The 22,287-nt window shown below is 43.1% G+C and overlaps 1 protein-coding gene across 1 annotated transcript in view; it reads left to right on the plus strand.

The window, feature by feature from the left end:
• CPQ (carboxypeptidase Q) overlaps nt 1-22,287 on the plus strand; it is a 281,871-nt gene that overhangs the window by 108,444 nt on the left and 151,140 nt on the right. The gene's annotated exons all lie outside the window — the stretch shown is intronic.

Below are 22,287 nucleotides of genomic sequence, written 5' to 3' on the forward strand. Positions count from 1 at the left end.
TCGGCCCAGTTCACACCCCCATTATTATTCTGTTACTGCAATGATAACAGAAGTGTACTGGATCCATTAAAATGTCCATTGGTGGACGTTGGCTTCCTTTTTGTGTTCGTTTTCACCACTTATTTTAGGTGTAGGTTAAACAGGGGAGAAGGCTAATCCACTGCAGCGCACAACACTGTGCATGCTGGAAATTCAGTGTCTGGAGGATTGAATGGGTGTCTCTCTTAGGACAGCGAGGGGAGGAAGTTGACTGGACTGCTAGTTCCTGAACACACTGTAAAGCTCTTAAGAGAACAGTGTGCATTGGACCCAATTTAAGATTATTGATTTTTTTTTTTACGTGGATAATATACTTAGATTTGTGCGAAAAATGAAGGCATTCACATTCTGTTCTTTTTAATCTTACTTCCTGTTGGAAGGAGCGGTATATGCTCATCAGAGGCCATTATAGGCTTGGGAGGACAGATGCCACTATATTGCATCCATTCCTGGTCTCCGCTGAGTGTGTGCTGTGGATTTTTCCCCAGTGATGTAACTATCCTTACTCATATCACAGTTATAGCACACCTACAAAGTTCACTCTTTATCCCGCTTTCAGGGGGAGAAGTCAAGCAGATATGTACCCCATTCTATAATCAAATGCACTGCTGCCCTTTGTGAAAAGGATTCTTTGGAAATCCTCTGAACGTATCATGAGAATGGAGGAAAAAAATTAAAGGAAACCTACCAAGAGGAATCTACCATCAGAAGTAAATGTGATGGTAGATGCCTCCTGCTTCCTCTGCCCTAATCTGTAAATTAATAATCCTGGAACCTAACTTGTTAAAAACTGTCATCTGCTTTGAGTCTGTGGACCCTCTGGACCACTATGGGAGATGGTACTAGCCGACACCTGGGACCGCTGCAAAGTGGGATGGTTTTGCTGAGGCGGGGTACCACCAGGTCGTTCCACAGGTGCGACTAGCCCTGGTAGGGTAGTAATGCAGGAGACAGTTTGTATCTGGGGTGACAACGGGAGAACACAGGAAGGCACACTAGGACTCACGTCAGGAACTGCAGGAGCTGGCACACTGATCATGAACACAGGAACAGACTGGCACATGGCTCAAGAACACAGCAACGGACTGGCACACGGCTCAGGAACACAGCAACGGACTGGCACACGGCTCAGGAACACAGCAACGGACTGGCACACGGCTCAGGAACACAGCAAAGGACTGGCACACGGCTCAGGAACACAGCAAAGGACTGGCACACGGCTCAGGAACACAGCAAAGGACTGGCACATGGCTCAGGAACACAGCAACGGACTGGCACACGGATCAGGAACACAGGAACGGACCGGCACACGGGACAGCAGGATACACAGGAACGCAGGATACACAGGAGAGCTTTTTCTTCCGGGGATGGCTTGAAGATCCAGCAAGGGTCACAGGAAGGGGCAGGAACTTATGGTAGGCCAGCGCCAATTATCGGCACGCTGGCCCTTTAAATCTATGCGAGCCGATGCACCCCCTAGGAGAAGGGGTCTTGCGCGCCCAGCCGTGGGAGCCATAGAGACCGATGCCGGAGCCAGGAGAGGTAAGTTCCACTGGGCTCCGGGGGCACACGGAGGGGACACGGGTGCGCCCAAGATCCGAGACAGGGATTGCAGGAGCACCAGTGACAAAAACTTTATTTTAGCATTATGTTAATTAGCTGCAGAGGCTACTGGGGTGTGTACTAGACTGGCCGGGCACTGGGAGCTAAGACTAGTACGCGCCCCAGTAGCTTCTGCAGGTAATTTACATATTACTAATATAAAGTTTTTTACCAAGTTAGGTTCCAGGATTATTAATTCACAGATTAGGGCAGATGCAGGCATGAGGCATCTACCATCATATCTACTTCTCATGGTAGATTCCTCATGGTAGGTTTCCTTTAATGTGACAGGTATCCTTTTATTCATTGCGATCTTGCGATTGCTGACCTCCTCATGAAGGATTGCTTTTCTAAGTAGAAGCTGAATTTTTGTTGGCATGTAGATAGTAGATAAAAAAAATGGTTGCGTTAAATAAAAATGCAAGCCCACATGATTTTTTTTTTTTAGCGTTCGGCTGCCCTTTTGCACTTTTGATCAAGTTCCCCTTCATGCCTAGTGATTGATCTACCAAGCCCATAATTATATCACACGCTGAATAGAGCTGAATGCGCCGATTCCTATGTGCGTAACGTACTTCCAAGAATTTCTCTGTGCTCATAATGAAGGCTTTCACATGCTGCTCCCGACATCTTGTAAGCAATGGGAACCTTCCGCTACCAAGATCACCAGCCTCATGATGCTGCTGCTTTCTGTCCTATATCCTCTACCTGCAGATAGGGAGAATTGTGATGATTACATATTACATAGTTTGTGACTGCTCTTTCTTTAGTCCCGGTGTCTATGGCATGCTGGATAATCCTTTGATGCCCCAAGTGGATAGTGGAGTCTGAGGACAGCTCGGGAACAGCATGATCTAATGAGACACGTTTACAATAAGGTGCTCTGTCTCGCTTGCTTCTACACCGTCTAAAATTTTACGGCTACAGAAGATCGATAACTCACAAATGCTGCAGTTCCCGCTATTGGACTCGATGCCTAAATAAGACATTTTTTTTCTCCAACACCTGTAAAAGTTGAAATACAATTCAGCAATTGGCAATAAATGTTTGTCCTGAGAAAGGTCACTTGTAACCTTGTGAATATATGGTTTATAAAACTGTTGCAAATAAAATATTATGCTATATAAGTCATACCTGAAGTTTAAGGCCCATTAATAGATCATCTGGTGTTATATAACTAAAGTTTTATCACAGCAGAAGAAAGTTTTACAAATATACTTTTGTCAGATTTACTCAGAGACAGCTCGAAGGGAGCCTGTCACGTAAACTTACCCACACGATCTAAACATAACTTAAAAATGGCTTTTATACAGCAGTGCAACTATCCCTATATTGTTATTCCACATGCCTGAAAAATTCCTTAGTTTGAAAAGTTGACTCACCATCTAGGCAAATGACTCCATATTCATGTTCTTCCTGCTCAGCCATGTCTCTAGCTCATTCCCTTCACTGAAGAGAATTCATGAAGGAGGGTTGAGTTGATTTACACTCAGTCTAAAAGTTCCCCAAATTGATCACAGATGCTGACCCTGCTACATATTTAACCGTGTAGTCAAAGTTTATACCACCAATGAATTTAATTTACATTGGATAAGGATTGTATGCAAGTTTTTTTTTCAATTTTGTGAATTTTGTCATTTCGGAGCCACACCTCTCTCCCACCAAGTCTAATTCTGTGTTCACATGCTGCATTTGAATTGTGTGTAGAAATGTAATTCAAGAGCAAAGGGGGGCCTTCTCCAGATCACACATGCCCTTAGTAAACCGGTTAGGTCTTTTTGTGTTAAGACCTAATCACTTGTAATCCGGAACAATCATTCCCTCATTCCCGATCAAAAGTGTTTAAGGCTAAATGCATTTGTGATCAAAAAGCTCCCCCCTGCTGTTCCTGAATTGCATCACTAAAAACAACTCAAATGCAGCATGTGAATGCGGCCTTACCTAAAGATTGCAAAGATTGTTATCTCAAACTATATGCACCAAAAAGCTAAAAATACATATGTCTTTGTGACACCTTACTCACTCCCAATGTGTTTTTTGTTGAAAAGTGTAGTGCAGACAGCCCATCTAAATTCTGCCTCCTCCCACCAGTGAAATCTTTCCCCAAATGTTTTCTGCATTTGTCTGTTTGTCCCCGCCCATCATGGGGTGTGTGAAATGGTGACAAAATCTGCAGTTTCCCACACAGTGCTCACTGCTTAATACACTGTGCAAGTCAGAGGGACAACATTCTGGTAATGACGGGGAGATGACTTCCTGTCTGCTCAGGCTGAGATTTGAACAGACACTGAGCTGTCAATCAAAACAAGGAGCAGTGGTTCACTGGAAGCCTGGAGAAACTGTGACTCTTCTCTTCAGAAGTTGACTCCTGTATACTCATTAGTATGTCATAAAAAATGTCTGTAATTAATGTGCAGTGCCTCAGTGGCAGATAATTTTAGGTGATATGGGGAGGACTTTTCTGTTCAATAAACTTTTATTGAAAGTAACGTAAAACAATATTCAAGACATTGTCAATGAGTCAATGTGTAATAAAGCAGTATACACACTGTAAAGTAGTCAAGTACAAATATAGCGTATCCAGTATTTATCTGCATATATATGACCCTTCACTCTGTATGTACCACAATAGTAATTCCAATATGAGGATTAATTCCTTAATGGACTACCTGGAGGAGTTATGAAAAGAATCTAAACCACTACTAAACAAGTAGTAACAACAGTAACCACATTAAACATACACATCACGGGAAGAAGTAGGGAAGCACATGCAGGGATACAGAGGGATAAGGGAAGTGGGGGACGGGAAGGAGCACACTAGGAAAGAGGGAGAGGAGTATGAGAAAAAAACCTCAAGCTCAAACCAAGTCCTTCATTACCTGTAGCACCTGAACAGTGCATGAGCATGTATCAAAGTGTAGCACCATTGCCTGTTATCCAGAGTATGGGGAGGACTTTTAACCCTTTTACCAGAAGGTATTATTGGTGTGAGGGGTAAAATTCTAGTGGCAGGTCTTCTTTAAGTTTCTCACCGTTTTCTAGACGTGTTGGCCCTCGGTGAATGAGAACACTTCTTTACACTCCAAGACTACAAAACCGGACATAGAAAGTCCTGAGAAGTGAGTACTTGAATCTAGGAGGTTCCCTATTAGCTAACAGAGAGTAGAACACCAGTAATCTTGTATTCACCACCCATCCTGTGAATAGTCTGCACACTTATTTTTTAAAAAAAATCTTTGAATGTTTTCTAATTTAAAAAAAGAATAATTACAACTCACTTTTTATTTCTCACTGAACCAGTTTTCCCGATTATTCTATACCAAAGGGCATCACGTGATCACTTCAACCAATCAGCGGCCACAGCAGTTATATGTTGTAATACCGGTACCATAGCTACAATCATTGATGGTGGTTCTGATTGTGGTCACTTATTGGGTGAAGCAGTCACATGCCTCCTGGCTGTATGCAAAGACTTGGAAAACAGCTGGATCACATAGGAAATATAAAGTGAATTTTGATTATATTATTATATTTTTGTTTAAGAACATATACTGCAGTTTTGAAACTAAAAAAATAAAAACTTTGAGTGTTCATTGTAAAAACAGATAAGGAAGTGTAAGGATCCAGCTCTTCCTGCCAGCAGTTGCCTCCATGTATTGACGTCCAGAGCGTTGCCCTCTGGGAAATGGAGGATTATTTCTTCTTTGCGGTTGTCACTTTGTCTCATACGTTTAGGTCTCACATGGCTATGGCCTAATCACCGCACCTCAAGCACAATCTTACTCCCAGCAAGGATACAGCGAATTACACTTGGAATAAGTGCGGACATTATGTGATAACACTTTAGAATCACATTGAGTTCCGAGCATAATGCTCACAGCGTCTCCTCTCTGGAAGAACATGGACACGTGCAATGTTCTTTGTCATTATCTTTGTCATTTAACCAATTGAGCAGACACAGTGAACATGTGCTGTGCTTAAGATTTCACCATGTACGGCTTGAACAATTCTGACAGGAGACAAGAAATCGACATGGCCTGTGGTTATCATCAGACCAACATTACGCTCATATTATCTGCTTACAGAGAGATCTACTAGTAGGATACAGAGCCCGAACCAATACATTGTTTCATGGGGCTGTCTAGAAGATTTTCTTTTGAAAACCAGATGCAGTTTCCATTGTGGGAAGGTGTCCAAAGACCATCTTTCTCACACTGATATATCTATAAATTACACTCCCCCTATAGGGACCTTGCTGTAGATTTATACTTACTGTAGGGAGTCCAAAAAGTGGGACATCTGATTGGTGAGGTCTCCGTGATGGAACCCCTATGGATTATGAGAACGGGGGTCTGTTGGAAACTGGTTGCACCAGAGATAACCAGAGAGTCCAAAGCACCGGCTATTCATTGATAGAGATGCAATGTTTGGCAAGCCCTGTTATCATGGTCCATGGGGGTCCCATCACTGAGACTCCTCACTGATCAGCAAGTTAGGCTCTATGCTGTGTATAGAGCCTAACTATCTATTACTTTAGAACCCCCTTTAAAGTATACCATGCCTTTAATCATATATCACAAAGTCATTGTGTTAACACAAAGAATAGGACTGTTTCTAGGCATTATGAGACGTGCAATCTGCATGTTAAATCTGGTGGGTAGAGACCTTGCTGCTGTGACTCACTGCCTCCCTCCACTTGGTGATTCCATGTTATCTTACAATTCAGAGGGGGAGATTTATCAGGGTTTGTACACCAGTTTTAGGGCTCATTCACACGTGGTATGCCCGCCGTGCGCTGGAGAGGAGGAGGAGGTGGCCCCTCCTCCCTCCATAGAAAACAGCGGTGCAAGGCCGCACACTCACCAAAAAGTAGAGCATGCTCTATCTTTTTGCGGTGTGCGACCCGGATCGGTGCCACACATGTGTGGCACCGTATCCCCGCCGTCTATTGGGATGTACATGCGGCTGCAAATTTGTGGCCGCATATACGTCCCCGCAGACGGCCATGTGAATTTACCCTTATGGTGTACAAGCCCTGAAATAATTGCAATTACTGGTGAACTGTAATTGTGATTTTTTTTTCCCCTTCTTTTCCACAAAGTGGACGTGGAGGGACATGAAGGAAGTTGCGGCCAGCTGATAGTTAAATGTTCCCCAATGAGCTTATGTCCGTCTTACTAGCAAAAGTTCAGCCAAGATATCAGATTTAAAAGTAAATTAGGAAAGCCAAAGCAACTAGTGAAGGAAGCACTTTCCTCTGATAAGATACAATACAAAATTTCTTACGTTATTTTGCACTATGGTTTTGTGGCACCATTGTCGATGTGTTTTTGACCATTTGACTCCTCTGTCGTCCGGTACTGGATAAAAAGCCACCTTTCTTTTTACATGGGCCACAGACTTGGACAACACTTTAAACAAAACCTTCTGGGTATCCTGTGTTCCCTGCAAGTAAATACTAAATAACTATTCTGCATCATCTCTTCTCATGTCTGAGGCTGGATGCCCACAACCAAACTATTCTCAACTTTTCCTCCACTTTTCACATCGAAGTTGCAGCCTTTTGGCTTCTATTTTTCAGAGATCCTTGTGGACTAAAGTCTACTAGTAATCCATGAAAACTTGTGCAGACTGGGACATGCTCTTCTTTTTTTAATGGACTGGTCCTCCAAAATAACCGCCGTGGCCACTGATCTTTTAAGGTTACATTCTCATCAAATTGTTTTTGGATACATCAGCGTGGAAGGCTCCCGGGTACACACTGATTGTATCCATAGACCTATACTGGCAGACAGAGGGTATCAATTTGCCTCCATCTGCACACTGTGATGGAAATTAATTTATTACTTGCACCATTTCTGGTGGAATCGCCATTTATCAAGGGGGCGTGATCTTGGGCAAAGGGACTTGATCAGCCAACAAATGGTCTGTGCGCTAAAAAAATAATGAGGCTTTAGACCAGCAAATGTAGAACTTGAGAGTCTTAACTATCGGCTACACTTTACCCCTTACAGGAGTCAGTCCGTGAGCTCTCTCCATACAGCCCCCCCACTGCGCTAAGACGTAATAGTAGGTCCTGGTGCACGAGGGGTTAATTAATTCCTTTCTGTATGTTGCATATTGTTAAGAACACAGGATGGAAAGACAGAGCAAGCAAATTTTTTTCTATCCTGCTGAGTAACGTATACACCCAGTGGAGGCCATTAGAGCCCATGGGGAATGGATGCAACAACATACTTCACCGCTGGATATTGACTGTGGAAAACACCCGGAACATTGACATGCTGATACAGGACACAGCATACTTTGGGATACATCCTAGCCTTCCATTGTAAGGATATGTCGAGAACCCACCTGGCGTATCCCTAAAATGGAGAGCTACAACGTGATGTGGATGAAGTATTACAAGACGTGTAACACGGATGGCACACGGCTATTTTACACTGTCGTTGGCATGAGCTCTTCTACCTTTCCTGAATATTTCTGCATACATTGGCAATTGGGTGTTACCACTACCCTTGACAAAGGTCAGCACTGATTGGACAAGATCGGAGTGTGCAGAGAGACACCCCTCATGGCGACACCTAGCTGTCAGTTTTTAAACATTTTTTAAGAGGGATAACAGTAGAGTGACAGTACCCAGGGAACGTGTTTCCACATTTTTCCCATGAAGAACTTGATTATTTGCTAAAATAGACATATCAGAAGAGGTGACGGCTCGTCATCTTATCTTCATGCCGGTATTGCCTTGTCCTCTCGGATCATGTCTTCACGGTACAGGAGCTTTTCACTCTATATACCATTAGTTCCCCAAGGACTTTATTTACGGCAATTATCAAGCCTGCCAGGAATTCGGAGCCTTTGAGATGTGAAGTGGACGAGTTGACTTTTTCTTCCTTCCATTTTCCTTTAACACTGAACAAGATTCAAGTGAACAAGGCGGCCCCGGTCCACTTTTATCCTGCCACGTCCTCCCGCCTCAAAGCCCTCCATTCCTCAACCTACATATCAGAATATCTATTGATGGCTCCCATTTTAAAGCGGTTTTTAGCAGAACAAAGAAGTCAAGCATCACAGATCATTTGAAAGGATTTCAGCTTTTTTTTTTCCCAGGCTTCCTCTTTCTACATTTCTTTCTGGGTTTTGATACACAGCTCTGTCATGCATCCCTCTAGGATGTTTTTCATGGTGTCTTTTTTTTTACAGATTTTTTTTTTTTTTCCTCCACGTCTGAAGATGGCATTTACATCTTTCTGAAAAAGAAAATGCTCAGTAGGACTCGGGTCATTGAGGACGCTTCATTACATTGCTGAGCTCTTTTATCATAAGTAACTGGAGCTCTGCGCGGTCTGAGCCACTGTCATTACACCACATAATATAACAGATATGTAATGATGGCAAATTACTTGCAGGGGATTTTATATCTTAGATGAAGAACATATAGCATGCCATAGACCAGGTGGAATCGGTATAGAGTACAGTATATAACAGAATTTGCATGAGTTCTCAGCATCAAGCATTATTTCTTTGCTGAATGGACAAGCCATATATTGGTGTAATGTGGCCAAATCGGAAGATTTTGACTGTTCTGTAAGATGACTGACAAAAGAAACAAAAAGCGGAATGGTTCGTGTTGTAATTTTTTTTAACTACATTTTGTTAATCCTACATCTCCTAATCCTCCGTTTTTATTCTTAACCCCTATACAAGAATTATTTTTTACTAGGGGAGGTGGCAGCGGCCAGGCTGGATTGAGGTGGCAGCGGCAGGGCAGGAGCATGGTCCCAGTAACATGGCTGGAGCACGATCCCACTAACATGCCTATGGAATGTCCCCACAGAAGGGCTGGAGCGTTGTTTAGTAGCATGGCAGGAGCGTGGTTTAGTAACATGGCTGGAGCATGGCCACATCTGCATGGCTGGAGCGTGGTCCCAGTAACATAGCTGGAGCCCAGCCTCAGCAGCAGTGCTGGAGAGTGGTCACAGCAGCAGTGCTGGAGAGTGGTCACAGCAGCAGTGCTGGACAGTGGTCACAGCAGCAGGGCTGGAGAGTGGTCACAGCAGCGGGGCTGGAGAGTGGTCACAGCAGCAGGGCTGGAGCTTGGTTATAATAACAAGACTAAAGTGTTTGCTCTCGGTTTCTGACTGCATGGTCACTGTAGAAGGACTAGCGCATGTTCACAGTACCAGGAATGAAGAATGGTCAAAGTAGCTGGATTGGAGCATGGTCATACTAGCAGGACTGCAGTAGAACATTCAATTAAGCAATATGGAATCAGAATATGGAATCAATGAATCAACATAGTAGCCGGACTGAAGTGTGTTGATACAGGACAGTCACAGCAGTAGAACTAGCATGTATTCACAATAACTGGGCATCGTGGATCATAACCGGCCCATTATCATGTGGTGCACAGCTCGTCGTACTTCACGGCTCTGATTACTTTCTGTTATATATCGAGCTGTGCAAATGACCAGGGATACAACGAGCGAGGCACCTTTGTGGCATCACTAGAGCTTGGTGTTTACCCATAGGAAGAAACACTATTATTTGCTTAAAGTTGACAACCTCTACTTAAAGGAAACCTACCATGAGGAAACTACTATCAGAAATAGATCTGATTGTTGATTGCTCGAGCCTATGTCATAATCTGTAATTTAATAATCCTCGAACCTAAATTGTTAAAAATTTTTTAGTAATATGTAAATTAACTGCAGAGACTACTGGGGCGTGTACTAGCCTGGCCGGGCACTTTGAGTCAAGGCTACTCCACACCCCAGTAGCCTCTGCAGTTAATTTACATATTACTAAAATAAAGTTTTTAACAATTTAGGTTCAGTTCCAGGATTGTTAAATTACAGATTAGGGCAGAGGCAGGAGCAATCCACCATCAGATCTACTTCTAATGGTAGATTTCTTATAGAGGTTTCCTTTAAGTAAACTTACAATACAAAAAAGACCTTCCTTTTAGGATCCCCCTCATAGTGAGAATTTACTTGAAGCTTGTCTTGTGTAGTTTTCCTCAGATATCTGTAGTTACATTGGTGTCATGTGAAGTATTCCTGTAATTTTTATTGCAGACTTATAAAACACTGGGGGAAAGTAGTTTTTAAACCTTATTTCTTGCAGCTGTTGAGTTCCAGGCTCTTAAATACCACACTTTATGCGTCTGACCTTTTACACACCGTAATGTTCTAAACTCACTTTTTTTTTCTTTTATGGAAATAAAAAGTTAGAATAAACATTTTGTTTTTATTAAGAGAGGAAACATTCTCAATGCCACCATGGATAGAATATCTACATGGGCTCAGATTCTTGGCATCCGACTTACCACAATTTTCCTTGTTATTGCTCGGAGTTTGCCATTTTCCAGTATTCTAGTTAATGTCTGACGACAGTGTTTTTTACTTTACATAAAGATCGAGTAGGGGGCATTTACTATAGATTTCGGCTAGTTTCTTGTTCAAAATCTATGCTGAAAATGACCAATTCTACACGCAAAATTTTCCACTTATGCCGTATTTCTATTTGCATGGATATTTTCGGTATTGAACTTTGTGAATTTGTTGGGGCTGTTTGGGACACTAAAGTTAAGCCGTGTTTCATCTCTGTTCAGGACTGTAATAAAGAAAAACAAACACTTCAAATTACCTAGAGAAGGCTCCGATAAGCCGCATTGGCTCTATCTTTGGTGCTCCCCCGCCTACACATTGCTTCAATGATGCAACCTCCCGCACATGTGCAGTGAAGCCAAGTGTAATGTAAGCGATTCCGTTTTTGGAGTTACATTTGATCAAGTAAAACAAAATAGGGAGAAACCTAAGGAAATCTCATACCATCCATAGATCCAGGCACTGTGACTGTGGTTAGCAGTAGAAGATTACAATATAGGCGGTTTGTGCGGTAGCCCAGGGTGGCCCATGGCCACCCAAAGCACCCACCAAATTTGATACAGAGAAGGATCTTCACCCATGAAATACCTATACATCTGCTCATGATTTCAATGTACCCAAGAGCCATTTCAATGTTTGAAGGTCCTTCAACGGTCCTGAAACCACAGATTGAAAGGGACACAACCTTCATTCCCCAAGAAGCTTGATTCTAGAACCATATGTAGGAAGTGATTCCAGACTTGTAGGAGCTATAATATTCATACAGCCCAGAGGCAGTCTTAATCCGCCTCTGTTGTTAATCTTTTTATATTTGTTATCCATGTCATCCTTATATCTAAAATCAACAAAATTATGTTTATGAGCAACAAGGGCTCTGGGGGCCGTTAGCAGTGCCTCTCCTTGCTGCAGCTTCACAGTCTGTTACACTGTCACCCTTTCCCACCTGCTTTCTCAGCACTTACCCCATCCTTCTGCCTGCTGTAATCTCACATAGTGGAAGGGGAAAGTTGATTTTAGAAGGAAGGAGCCGCAATTAAAAAGGGACAAAAACAGATGCGTTTCCAAAAAACTGATGCGTTTCCAAAAAACAGCCTGCTTAAAAACGGACCAAAAACGGTTTCAAAACGCCATGTGTGGCATCACCCTGTAAGAAGATTACCATACCGCGGTTTAAAACACTAACAAAAATTAGCTCCGGCACCAGCTCACCCTGAGCTGTGCTCGGTATTTCCATCTGAAACCTGCCACTTCAAGTGGTAGGTTTCCTTTAGAGGGGCTGCCATTTTACCTCATTTTTTTGTAATGTGAGGGACAGGATATTAAAGGAAACCTACCATTTAGAATGGTCGGTGTAAGCTGTAAGTACCGGGCACCAGCTCAGGGTGAGCTGGTGTCGGTACTTACTTTCGTTAGTGTTATAAACCGCGGTATCGCGGTTTTAACACTTTTTAAACTTTAGAGCAGAAGGGGCTTCGGCGCTGCGCGCAACAACATCTCCGCACAACATCTCCGCTGTTTCCTATGGAGGCGCGCGCACGAACGTGCGCACGCAGCGCCGAAGCGTCTTCTGCTCTGAAGTTTAAAAAGTGTTAAAACCGCGATACCGCGGTTTATAACACTAACGAAAGTAAGTACCAGCACCAGCTCACCCTGAGCTGGTGCTCGGTACTTACAGCTTACCCCTGCCATTCTAAATGGTAGGTTTCCTTTAAGTAATTTAGCAATATACATCTATTAAAAGTTCTGCTCTGCATTATTTCCTCCTCGTCTTTTACCTCATCAGCCAGAAATTCAGAAAATGGCCGCACATTGAGGGTCATGTGATCTGTCCATGAACATTTGCCCTGCATGGACCTTATGATGGTTTTCATGTATATAAGATCAAGGTCCTGGCAGGACAATTACTCGTGGACAAATATATTCACATTGCCCTCCATCTGCGGCCATTTTCTAGTCAGGGAATGTCTGACTGATGAGGTAAAAGACATAGAGGTTTCACTTTACAGAGGAATAAAGTGGAGCAGAACCTTTAATAGATGTATATGGGTAAATTGCCCAATCTCCTGCCCCCCACACATATTACAAAAACCATGAGGTAAAGAGGCCAACCCCTTTTAAGTCAATGTAATTGGCAGCATAATAATGTTCCATCAATTCTGCTGTCCCGCGGGAGCTTGCAATCTAATCCTGCAGTACTGACACAGGATCACACACCAGGGCCAATTTCAGAGGAAGTCTGTTAACTTGTCATTGTGTTAAGAACGCAAAGTTGCTGTGTGAATACCATATGAACACGAGGGGGGGAAACATACAAAAGCCCATGCAGATGGTTGATTGTAAGCCCCCGGGCCTAGTCTTACGGAGCAGTAAAGTTAATCATCTTGCCACCCAAAGCACTTAGCGCTCTGGCAGGCGAAATCCCATGCAGATACGCTCTCATCCTTGGCTGATATGCCTCTCGTCAGATTACTTTTAATTAGTCTTCATTTTTTTTTGTATTAAAACCAACAGATTCCCCTGAAATCCTTGCAGCTAAGACTTGACACTTCTGTTTGGTAGAATGAGTGACAATTTCCGTGCGGAGGATCTGTGGTAGTTACTGAGCTCTGCAAATACAAAACACACATCCCCCTCCCGATTCCCAGTGGTCGATTACCTCAGATTATACATTTATTCATTATTGCAAATTAGTCGAGAACGCTGACACAAAATCAGGCACACCCACCGACTCCAGGCACTGCGGGGAATCCGGGAAACATTTAGGAATAATAAACAGGTTTCCTAGGCGACAGTATCTACACAATATTTTATTAACAATCAAATTGGAGAAGAAACATTAAACCAAATGTAATAAAAAGAGACGTTATCCTCCTGTGACGGGAAGTACAGAGAGGTTCTGACTCGGCTCTTTACTCATACGGTGGGTCATACATAGTAGTAGTTTTCCCAATGTAGCGAGCAATCTGGGAAATACAAAGTTATGATTAAATGAGCGATTCCGTGTATTGTAAATATCAGACGCTTGGGGCGATTTTTTTAGCCGATTATGAATGCCTCTGTCACTAGAATCAACATCAAAAACAAAGCCAAAAGACCAGCTCCACTTTATGTGTAGTGGCTGAGCTTTGTTACTGCAGCTCAACTTCTATTCACTTGAATGAGATTGTTCACTAATTCCTTCTCTGACCGTGTATTCTGGTGACCTGATGTTAACGAGCAAAAATAAGCAGATTTGTAGATAGTGTTCTGTCTGCAGGCAGCATGTTATAGTGCAAGAAGAGCTGAGCACATTGTGCATAGTATTCTATCTACAGCCAGCATCTTATGGAGCAGGAGAAGCTGAGCAGATTGTACATATTGTCCTATATACAGGTAGCATGTTATAGAGCAGGAGGAGCTGAGCAGACTGTACATATTGTCCTATCTACAGGTAGCATGTTATAGAGCAGGAGGAGCTAAGTAGGTCATGCATAGTGCCCTTACTGTAACTGCATGTTATAGAGCAGGAGGAGTTGAGCAAATTGTAAGTAGTGTCCTATCTGCAGGCAGCATGTTGTATATCAGGAGAAGCTGAGCAGAATATACATAACGTTCAATCTTCAGGCAACGCGTTATAGAACATGAGAAGCTAAGCAGAATGTACATAGTATTCTACCAGCAGCAACCTGTTTATGGCGCAGGGAAAGGCAGGGCCTGGTGTAGAGATAATCTCTACACAGCACTCCGCCGCAAAGATCAAGAGGCCGGCGCACGATAAATAACCCTCATTGAGTATAAGCTCACCTCCAATGATGGAGTATGGAAAAGCGTTCATGACGTTGCACAGGCCTGGAATGTCCGGTCGGGACGTGGTTGTGGGAGTTACATGACATTGGCACTGTTGAAATTGGGCCCTACTGCTTGTTCACCCTTCTTGCACCCTCCTTCCTCCCTTTCACCATCATTAGACCGCCATGTCTTTTACTTATCAAACCCCTTCCTCCTATTTTTCCTAAGAAGCACACGCACACCCTGATTGGATAAATATTGCTCACAGCAGCCATTTTATTACAAACAACATTTAATAAATAACATAACATCTTTATTAATTTCTTTTTCCATATATTAACCCCCCCAAAATCCAAATCGAATAGGAGGAGGTCCTTTGATGTGCAAAAGAATGCCACTCTGCCTACGAACTGATATTTTACCCTCAACCACCACCTCTGGTTCGAGGGCACCGGACCCCAATGCTCCCCTAATTTCCAACCACTCCTCGGGACACCTACCCATCAGGAGTCCAAAGCACCACAAAATTTCCGGGAAAACCAACCACCATGTTTTCCACCACCCCAAATTTCTGCCAACTCCAAGGACTTCCCACCCTGCCCTGCCCCTTCCCCAGCTGCCATGACATGAGACGAACCCCTACATCACCGGACATAGGAAAGGTTAAGTAGGAGAGGGGGGGCAAGGGCACGCCGCATATGAGATGGGTGAGGTAAGTGTGTCGGGTCGGGCTAGTCAGCTGCAGTCAGAAGAGGTAGTTGGGACGGACCCAGGACGGACAGCCGGATTATAATTTGTCCCGCCCTGGCCCAGTGGCTTCCTTTAGTCAGATTTTTGTTATGTTCCTGCCTGCAGGGACATAGGGGGAAAGGCCAGGAGCACACTAATCAATTATGCTATACCCATCTATCCCTGATCCTGCTGCTACGGCTGTTGTAACACCCCTGCAATTGGTTTATGTGTCCAATTTGGAAGAACTGAAGTCCAGGACCCCTCAGTCCACTGTTTTCCGCGCCCTCATTGTCTTTTCATCATTACACCTCGGTCTCGAATGTAATGAATATAATATGAACGCTTTGTATTTTCCATAGTAAATAAGCCAAGTAGTGTCGGCTGCTTCATTGAATTACTATTCGTGGAATAGCAGTAAGTAATTATTTATGATTACACGGTTACATTGTATTACTAATTGTATCTATTTAGAAGAGGCTGATGAATCCCTATAAATTTTTCCTTAATTACCCAAGATGGCATCGGAGCAGTAATCCCGGGCGCTGTGTTCTAGCTCACGATCGTTCCGCATTTTATTTTAATCCGGAGGTTTTAGTTATTCCAATCACTTGTCAGCCGTATATTTTCTCGAATCCTGCCATGTGCAATAAATGTGGGTGGTCTACTTAGTCAAGCCCCCGTGGGAATTGTAATGATTGCAATCTTGATTCATAAATTGTAAGATCCATCTCCCTAATTGCACGAGAAACTATCTGCCATTAATCTCTACATAAAGACATTTGGATTCCAGAAGTGCGGTGGAAATAGTAGCGATTTCCTATTAATATTTCAGCATTGCATCGGCACCGAGGTTTAGGCATCTTGTTTAGAAAGATCTCTGCTTTGTCTTGAATATTAAAAATGATCATTCTTTATGGGAGAAAGTCGACACGTGTTAATACAATGCGGCTCCGCTTAAAAGCAATGTAGTCAATTTTCTCTGCGTGCTGGCGGACTACTTGCTTCTTTGAAGGCTACATTATTCCACCGTTATATTGTTACATGCGGGGGTATATGGATTGGTTTCCAATAGTTGTCTACAGTTTTGTTGATTTTTAAAGCAAAAAAAGGTCTTTATTTTGTAAGTAGTCACAATTACCTTGCCAGTCAGGGATAGAATAAAAGCTGCACTGCTATACCACATGTAGCCATGATCAAGAGTGGCGCTATTTCTGTAACAAAGTAGGCTGTTTTTCCAATCTGTAAAACTACTTTAAAGCAAATCTACCATCGAAATCATGATAATCCAGGTGCACCCACCCATAGATCCAGGAAATGTGACACTGGTAATCTTCTTATATTTGTGATCCATTGCCTCCTTCCTTCTAAAACATCTTTCAAAATTATGCTAATGAGTCAGAAGTGTTAAAGTGGTTGTCCAAGTTTAAAAAAAAAAACTATATGTGGCCGGGAGCGGGCTGACTAAAACAATAAAGCTGTACTTACCTCCCGGTGCCCTCCCGTATCCAGCGCTGCTGTCGCTCCGGTCCCGGCGCCATGTAAACAAACATGGCCGCCAGAGCAGCGCTGGACTCAGTTCCGGCCGGACCCGACAACCTTCCGGCCCCCATACACAATGCTGTGTATAGGGACGGATAGGCGTACCGAGTCCAGCGCTGCTCCGGCGGCCATGTTTGTTTACATGGCACCCGGACCGGAGCGACAGCAGCGCTGGATACCGGAGGACACCGGAGGTAAGTACAGCTTTATTACTTTATGCAGCCTGCTCCCGGCCACATATATTTTATTTTTTTTTTAAACTCGGACAACCCCTTTAAGGGAGACATTAGCAGATCACCCACATGCTACACGCTGTAGCTTCACAGGCTGTTACACTATCTCGCACTGCTCCCTCAGCACCTCCCCCATCCCTCTGCCTGCTGTATTCTCAAACAGGTTTGTTTAAAGCTCCATCTGTTGTGTAAATCAGCTGATGGTGCTAAAGGGTATAGCACCTTCATGCACCACCTATCAGAGGGGTTGTCTGGCCTGGGGGAACTAAAAAAAAAAAAAAACCTATCCTTACTTCCTCCAGCGCTTGCGTTGTCCCACACTGCTACCTATCAGTGTTGTGCCCCTGTTTACTTACAGGGAAAGACGCCCCTGTATTTTCTATCCCTAATAATAAGTAAACAGAATTGTGTATGTCTATAGTTGAATATTGGCAGATGGTACCTGTCAATCAGGAACAAGGAGGCAAGGCAATGCAAGTAAAATTTAAAGGGGTTTGCCTATGAAAGAAAATTCTCAAATTTTAATCCCCTAGTGATGTTTACACAGTACAGATCATTTTAGCCCCCTTACTTTACAATTTTACCCAGTTGTATTGCTGTTTTAGCGCCTATCACTCATTGGTGGTCAGTGTAAGATTCCAGAGTGTGCGCAGGGCCTCTCGAAGCAAGCACTTCATGATTCCTCTGTGCTCAGATGCTATGTGCTGACAATGTGGTTAGATTATTAGGGTCCAGGGTTTATATACATTTTCATTTAGCTTCTGAACATTCTACTAGTATCTGCCACACAGAAAGAGAGATGAGACGGATCAGAGATGAGAGATGATGAGATCCATGATATGGATATAACACACAATTACATTCACATCTCTGCTATCTTAGCCATAACATACACTGTCAGCTCTGCTCAGCTCTCCCTCCACCACCCTTGGATAAAGACCTTATGTGACTTTAGATTTACTCTCCTCACACTGTTGCTTGCTGGTAGGAAGTCTGTGTGTGTGTGAGCTCATCTTGGAATGCAAGGGTAGGGGCTGATACAGGGAGGAGCTCACTGCAACGTCAGATAGGAGAACTATCTGCCATGTCTGAACCTAGACTTCTAATGTAGGGTCAGATCCCAAGGAAACTGAAATTATGTACACCAGGACTGATAAAGACAGGTTGGTATTATATCTGTGAAATGTTATGTTTCTGTTAATAACAGTGAAATAGAGAATGTGTTATTTTTCTATCCTGAGTATATTTAAGAATCTTGTGTTTGTGGGAATACCCATTAATACTTCATTTATATCACAGGACTTGCAACATAAGTTTACAAACTGATTTTTTTACATTGCAGCCATGGAAAACAACCATTTTGGGATAAGGGCAATCCTTTTTAATCATAGTTTTTATAAAATATATATTTTGGGTGGGTTAAATAAAATGGCAAGTATTGGTACATCACACGTCGGCTACGGGCCTATGGAGAGGGCTCATGGACTGAGCCATCTTTATACAAGATGGGTGTTTGCTGCATATTGCAGCAAACACCCACTGTTAACACCCGATCTCGGATGTTATCCCTTTGAACGCTGTCTGCAAAGCTTATGGCATGTGGGTGCCATTATCATGATTTAGATCGTCTCTCTCTAATGAGGTATTTGTAAGTAACATCCCCATATACTGCCATCCTGTAGTAGTAGGTGGGATTAATGGAAAGGCGTACAGTCCTCAAAATGGTATCAATGAAAACGTCATCTCATCTCTCAAAAAATTCCATGTCACACAGCTCTGTACTCCAAGGTATGAAAAAGTTATTAACGCCTGAAGATGGCAAAATTAAGGTTTTTTTTTTGTTTTTTTTTGTACGGTAGGTTTAAATTTGTTTTAAAACATAATAAAACCTACATAAATGTAGTATCGTACCGACTCAGAGAATAAAGGAGACAATGGGGGTTATTTACTACGGGTCGCGTGCTGCACAGACTTTGCACCGTTTTTGCGATTTGCGCGGCTTTGACAGGTAACAGGTGTCTGCGCTTGGATTGTGTTGCACGCAATGTTTTTTTTGGCCCAGCTGCGCTGACTTCCATGCAGCAGAAATCGGGGGGGGGGGGGGGGGATGCCGTCAGAAGATCCCGTCAGAGTGCGGGATTAAACTTTCAAATTGTGTCGCAAGCCAAGCACTTACATGCACCAGGAAGAAGGTGAACTCCGGCGGACCTGAGCGGGGAAGCGACACATGCAGGATATCGGGTGCACAATCTTAGTGAATCGCAGCACATAGCATTATCGTCGGACAATGCACTTTCTGTGAACGCAGCGGACCGGGTAAGTAAATGTGCCCCAATGTCATTTGGAGTGCACAGCGAAAGCTGTTAAAACCAGGCCCACAAGAAAATGGCCCATATGCATTTTTTCACCATTTGGAATATTGTCCCTCTTTCCAGTACATGGCATTGAAAATGAAATACCGTCACTATTAAGTGCAATTTGTTACGCAGAAAACAAGCCCTGGTTACATGGAAAAATAAAAAAAAAGTGATAGATTTCTGAAGGTGGGGAGTGAAAACGAAAAAAAAAAGGACCTGGTTGTTTAGGGGTTAAATCTTATGATTATAAAGTTTACATTCTACACTATTATATCTATCTATAGTCATAATGTGCCGTTCCATGTAAATACCGGTCTACAGATACCATATCCCTTTCATAGATTGACAACACGGACACTGGTGCGGAGATCCTAGCGGCCACCTGTGCTTCTATAGGGAAGGCGGCATAGCTGTGTCCAATGTATTTAGGCAAATTTTTACATCTGTTTATCTCATCCGTGTGTCAGCTGGTAGAAAGGTGACATTTTGGTTTTCCTTTTAAGCTTTATAGGTTATTAAATTATATCAGGCGAAACCCATTTAATATAACTGGAAAATTCCGTAAATCCGTGCTTTTTAGCTTCAACAGACGTTGCATTGATTCTAATTTAGGTCAGAGATGTCCATTATTACATTTTGCACACATAGACAGCAATCTTACTGTCCGAGGCCCCTTTCCTGGAAATGGACTTTCTCTGGTCAACAGGTTCCAATACAACACATGGGAGGTGGTAACTTGTCATCGTAGCAATATGTTGGTACGTTATACTGAAGCCTACAGGATTTAGGATAATATAAATCTACATGACGGCCATCTGCCCACTATGACTATTGAAGAGACTTTCTGGGAGTAAAATATTCGATAATATTCAATACCCAGAACAGCCACTATATAATTTATGGCATTGTGCTTCTTAAGGGGTAATCAATACACAAAACTGTGGTCAACCAGCTGATTGTTGGGCCTCTGCTTCTTTTGTGTGTAGCAGAAGCGGCAGGTGCGATGTGATGAAGATGGTTAGCATTACAGCCTTGCAGCGCTGGGGACCTGGGTTCAAGTCCCAGGGTCAACAGCTGCAAAGAGTTTGTATGTTCTCTCTTTGTTTGCGTGAGTTTCCTCCCACACTCCAAAACATACAGGTAGGTTGATTAGATTGTGAGCTCCATGGGGCAGGGACCGATTTGTTAAGCCCTGTGCAGCGCTGCAGAATCTGTGTGTGCTATATAAATAAATAAGATTCACATCCAGCGGGAGCAGGGGAAAGAAGAGCTGGTGGCACAATATCAGAGGTGATACAATGTGTCAGGGAGCTGGGGGGAGACAATGTGAGGGGAGATGGAGGGCATTAAGAGGGAAATTATACTGTGTGGGGGTGGAGCGAAAGGCGTGGCTTAGGCCAAAAAATCTGTTTTGTCTCCCTTTTACTGTTAAGAAAAGGGAGACACCGAACTTAGTGATTGAGAAGAAGCGACACTTCATAATCTGATACAAGAGCAGTGTTTGCATGATGGAGGGAAGCTCACTAGGCAGAGCTGTGGAGCAGCAGTGAGTCACAGCAGCTAGATCTACAACCAGCACTTTATACAATACTGCACATTTACAGACAAAACCTACAGAGGCAAAAACTGCCAAAAAAATAAAGATTACAAGTCACACAATGAATGGTTTAGGCTTTTGTGAAATCAGATCCAGTCTTTTGCATGAGTAAAGTCCCTATCCTAAAACTGCATTATACACTAGTATATACTTTGGGATTTTAAGCCCACAATTGCATGTTTTTAGTGTTTGGTTTGGGAGAACCCCTGCTCTATAAAGACGTAATACTCACCATACAATAACCTCCTGAGACTGGTTATAATTGTCTCTAAAACTGGAGACTAGTGTCCCCGACATGACCACAAACATATAATTTTGCTTCCATTTTTACATGGATGTCATTGCCGATCCGGCTTTGAGCTTGCGCCAGGGAACGTGATGCTTACAAGACTGGACATCATAGGGCTTCCTACTCTTCTGAGTCCTATCTCTTTTGTAGGCTTTCTGCACAGTTGCTTGAGACATATCAAGTAGAGACAAACATTCTGAAGATTTTTCCGAAATCCACCAGGTTCTCACGCAGAAAGAAGCAACTTCTACATTTAAACACGAGAAGTCGGGATGCTTTTATTACACCCCGTCCAGGTGGTGTTCTGCTGTGTCCACATATGGAGTGAGGTCAACCTCTGAGCTGTTATATCTAATAGAAGAGAATTTGAGATTTCCGCGTCTCTTCAGCAGTTTCCCAGTATGAACCCGATCAAAGGTGACCCAGCTGTTCTAGGGAGGGTCACTGTAACACATCATCTACAAACATGGAGAGAGACATGTTTATATCCTGCTATTCCCATATCTCCAAGGAAATTCTGAACAATTTTCATATCTGCTCCCTCACTGCTGGCCGTGGATGTGAAGGATGATTATCTCTGGTCCAAAGAGTCTTCTCGAATTTTTATTTTTGGACATCTATTGTGAAAGGGGAATATAAGTAACAAAAAATTTGGGCCATGTAAAGCTGTAGACGGTGGTAGGTGTTGCCCCTATAGAGAGGTCATACCTAACCATGTGTGCATACATCATATACACAC

The sequence above is a fragment of the Engystomops pustulosus genome, chromosome 5, assembly GCF_040894005.1.
Source record: "Engystomops pustulosus chromosome 5, aEngPut4.maternal, whole genome shotgun sequence".
Lineage (NCBI taxonomy): Eukaryota > Metazoa > Chordata > Amphibia > Anura > Leptodactylidae > Engystomops > Engystomops pustulosus.